The sequence below is a fragment of the Archocentrus centrarchus genome, chromosome 20 (assembly GCF_007364275.1).
Source record: "Archocentrus centrarchus isolate MPI-CPG fArcCen1 chromosome 20, fArcCen1, whole genome shotgun sequence".
Classification (NCBI taxonomy): domain Eukaryota; kingdom Metazoa; phylum Chordata; class Actinopteri; order Cichliformes; family Cichlidae; genus Archocentrus; species Archocentrus centrarchus.
Window position 1 is genome coordinate 2,192,660 of NC_044365.1, and position 4,899 is coordinate 2,197,558.

Below are 4,899 nucleotides of genomic sequence, written 5' to 3' on the forward strand. Positions count from 1 at the left end.
CAGAGCCAGCCTCCGTACGCCCTCCCCCTCTGTGTTTTAGGCACATTTAGCACACAGACTTAAACATTCAGGCACGCACATGCACGCACGCACGCACACATACACACACACACACACACACACACACACACACACACACACACACACGCACACACACACCCACACACACACACACATATATATATGTACATATACACAGCTCATATATACGCCCCGTCTCTGCTGCTGCAGCACAATTTGTTTTCCTGTTTTATGCCTTTTGGGAGCCAATTATTTCAAACACACAAACAAAACATCCAGAATACACAGTCACACGTCCTCCATCATCAAGAGTGTGTGTGTGTGTGTGTGTGAACATGAAAGCAGCTCCTTTTTATCAGTCTAAACACACACACACACACACACACACTCACGTGCCGTCTGAGGACAGCTCTGCAGAGCGGCTCATCGCCTCGGCTGAACCTATAGCATGACTCACACTCTGTGAGGACATCACATGGCCCACATTCAGAGGGAAAGCTCTTTTTCTCATTTTAACCTCCACTCTAAAATTAAAAATGCGGAGAAAAATCTGGAAAGGGGGAACACGGCTGTTAGCTGCTGCAGCGCCCCGATGCTGTCACGTCTTTCCGGGTAAACCTCTCCACCGCCACTGCAGCGTTGTCCGTTCAGTTTAGTCACGAGTTCAGAATCTTTCGATTTGCCACTCCATCTACGTCCCAACCCTCACTGATGGCCATAAGATCTGGGTAATGAGCCAAAGAGTGAGGTCACGAATGCAAGCGGCTGAAGTGGGTTTCCTTCAGGGTGGCTGGGCTCAGCCTTGGAGATAGGCTGAGGATCTCACACATCCAGAGTAGACATCCTGCAGCTCCTGCATGTCGACAGGCGCAGGTTGAGGAGGTTCATACATCTGGTGAGGGTGCCTCCTCGGTACCTGCCTTTGGAGATCTTCCAGGCACACCCTACTGGGACGAGACCCCCGGGGTACACCTGGGGACCGCCCAGGAGGAACCACGTGAATTTAATGTTGGAAGTGACTAAGGCCTCAGGCCCACAGGCCAGTCGGTGACCATCACCCTCTTGTTCCCTGCCAGAAACCTCCATGTGATTTTGTTGGTCTCCAGCATTTTGCTATGGAAGTGATGGACTCGTCTCCAAACACGTGCAGCTGCTTTCAGAGCTGCAGCGAAACAGAAAAATGTGCACAAACCGGAAATGGAAACCTTTTCCCTTCAAAGTAAAAGCTCCAGCTTTTGTAACATGTTGCCAGCTGCACTGCGACTTTTATTTTGAAGGTGAGCCTTTTTGAAGTTCTACTACAGCTCAACTAGTTGTTAGCGAGTATTTGCAGACAAACATGAAAAACAACAGGCAACCGCAGCAACCTGCTGGCAACCAGAGCACTTAGAGGTTTTTAGACCTCCAGGAACCAACCAGTCACACACGGTTTTCCTACCAAACAGTGCTTATGGCAGACCACTCTTGAACATTGTGCACATGATGTCACGTGAGTAACCTCAGCTGGAGCCGTCACCTCGGTACACTGCAAGCACATCCGGACAGTACACCACGCTCGCCCCCACAAACCGGGGGCGGGCCATTCATGTTCCCAGGGGGCCCAGCTCCTCCTGCTGCTCCTGATCAGCTCCATCTCATCATCACCGGATGTGATGAAGAGGCGCGGGTCTGACTGTGAAACAACTTGCTGATTGGCTACTGAGTGCTCAGTCAATGAGCATACCCTGGGTGAATAGGACCTGAAATGAGTGAGTGAGCACAAAAATTGAGCAGGAACGTGTTTGCAGAGGTCAGAGGTCAGGAAGCTGTTTTCCTGTAGACTTCAATGGGACAGGAAACATTTTCACAGCTATCACCATGTGGAGGCACTTCTACACTGGCTTCATTTTCTGACCTGGAAGCTCCATCTGTTTTAAACTGTTATTCTAATGTCCAGCAGAGGGCGACTGCTCTGGCCTGACTGTATAGAAGTCTATGAGAAAATGAGGCTCTCACTCAGCTGACCTCTGACCTCAGTGAACTCTTTCCTGCTGAATTTATGGTCTCAGTTGCTGGTTTCAGGTCTGACTGAAACATGAAGTTCATTGTGGAAGTGATGGTCCAGCTGAGGAGCAGGATCCATCCATGACAGAGCTGAACACCGAGTCTGATATCTGACAACATTTCATGTGTCGGGATTACCGGAGAAAAGGCTCCGGAGCCTGAGAGCTCCCCGGTGAGGCAGCTGCTGGATGAAGGCGGGGGGCCGGCTAATGATCAGGCTCGGAGTCGGTCCGTACGGAGGTAAACAGATGCAGGAGAGCCGCGGGGTTTCCGGGGATACAGAAGACAGCTGAGGACAACTATAAGCCACGCCCACATCCACATATGCACACATACCAGAGTCATCTGAGGACAGCTCACAGAGAGGCACCCCCTCCCATCCTGTGAATGCTATGGAGCACCCACCCACCCACACACACACACACACACAACATGCAGACACACACATGTGGCCCTTTCTGCAGAGTCTGTCTCCTCACATGAACCCAGTCTCCACTGCCGCATTACACACACATACACACATGCAGACACGCGCACACACACACACATGCACACACACAGACACACACAAACAGACAGAGCCCATCTCAATCGAACTCCATCTCTCAGGGCTGAGGCATTAGTCACCAGGGAGAAAGTGGCGTTTACACAGTCTCTCTCTCTCTCTCACACACACACACACACACACACACACACACACACACACAGGCTAACCTTTATCACACTCTGGCCTGTAATCTGATAACAGGCAGAAATCAGGTTTGTGTTTCACTGAGTTTCCCAAATAAAAACGTGACGAGCGTTTGTTTCCTGTGTGAACACGAGCTGACTGAGTGATGGAGATAAACAGCTGCTGCAGCTAATTCTCCTGTTAGAGCCATTAAACCGCAGCAGAAGAGGCAGAGCGATGAAATCACAGTGAGGAGAAGAAGCGTGCCTTTGATGCTTTAAGATGAATTCCAGCTACAAATCCACATTTATCTCCTGCTGCATGACGCACTGCTCTGCATGTGTGTGTTTAATGTAGCACAGAGAGGTGAGGGGCTTCAGTGTGCACACTGAGCATCATCACTATAAAACATGGACGCAGCTCCTGGGTCTGAAACACATGTGACCTAAAGCTGAAGCTTCATAAAGGCCAGCAGGGGGCGACTCCTCTGCCTACACACTGCTCACCAAAATTAAAGGAACACTTTGGAAGCACGTCAGATCTGAATGGGAAAAACATCCTGCTGATATCATCCTGATATGGACTGAGTGATGTGTGAGGAATGAAAGGAGCCACAGTGTTTGATGGAGATGAAAATGATCAGCCTACAGAGGCTGAACTCAAAGACAGAAAATGGAACATTTAGCTGTAACAGTGTTGGGGCTCCTGATGAGATGATGGATGGAGTCCTGGAGGATCTCCTCCCAGGTCTGGACCAGGGCATCACTGATCTCCTGGACAGTCTGAGGGGCAGCCTGGCAGCATCGCATGGACAGAAACATGATGTTTTCTTGCTTCAAAAACAATCTCTGGAAACAAAGTTTTTCCTCTTGCAAACAATCATATGTTTGTGGTGCAATGAGGAAACGAAGGCCTTCCTCACACTAATACATCAAACTCAGTCACACTGGCCTACAGACTGGTTGGCACCCCCCCGGCAGACTCTGATTGCTAGGCAAAAATGTGTATTCATCGAGTGGCTGGTTAGTGGCTGTTGTTGTTGGCAAACAGCATCATTTCACATGTTCACTACTGCTCTGTGACTTCCACACAAACTGTAGGCGATCGTGGCAACCTGCCAGCAACCAAACAATCACAAGGAGGTTTTAGTGCAGCACCTCTTTGCTAGCAGCAACCATCTGCCAACCTGACCCCAGAAACCGGTGGTTATCAGGGAGTTGCAGACCGGTCTCTAGGCCTGGGTGACTGCAACACAAGGCTGAATTTGGTTGTAAGACACCCAGAGGTGATTTAACCGCACCAGCAGGAAGAGGCTGATAACCTGGATTCACACGTGAGCATCCTCCCAGCACTTATTTGTGGGACAGCCCGGGGTTTACGGGATTAAGTAGACGAGGACAACCAATCACCGATGAGCCTAGACCGCTACAGGGTGATCACTCATTTCTCTCCATAGCTTCAGTTTTTAAGCAGGTGTTTGCAGTCATATGAAGTATTTGCAGAGATTATGTTTACATGACTGCACAGAGAAGCTGCTGTGATATAGTTGCTGCAGACTTCTGTTTTAAAGGCTGGACTTTTATTCACTGTTTTTGGAGGCTGATGCTTTTTACTGAGTCTGTTTCAGAGTCCAGAAACAAACTGTGGGAAAGCTGTGAGAAAGTCTCCGCCCCCTCCTGCCTGATTTCTGTTTTTTGTCAGGAGGGGGGGGGGGACTTTCTCACAGCTCTGTGTGTTTCAAACACATGTTTGAGATATTTTGTTATTAGTATTATTTTCAGCATATTCGGTGAGGCTCAGGAAAAGCGGAGCAGCGTCCTTCACCCTGCAGGTGTATTCAGCCGTCTCCCCTTCTCCTCATCTTCCTCCACATGTCAGGGGTGAAGCTCCGGGGTGCTGCCCTCGTTTGAAGCGCGAACCTGGAGGACGCGGAGCCGATGGAGTGATTGACAGCGCCTCATTCAGGGATGATGAGCGTGGGCATGTCCTCAAGGACGAGCAGCGCTTTAATCTTGTGACTGAGAAAACGAGAACACTCGTCTCACCTGGGTCTTCAATATTTTATAAGTATTAAATGATGAATACAAGATGAAAGGCTTTTAATTCACCCATAAAGAGACGCATTATTCAGATTAATTCTTCAAATAATGACTTTTATTTTAGCG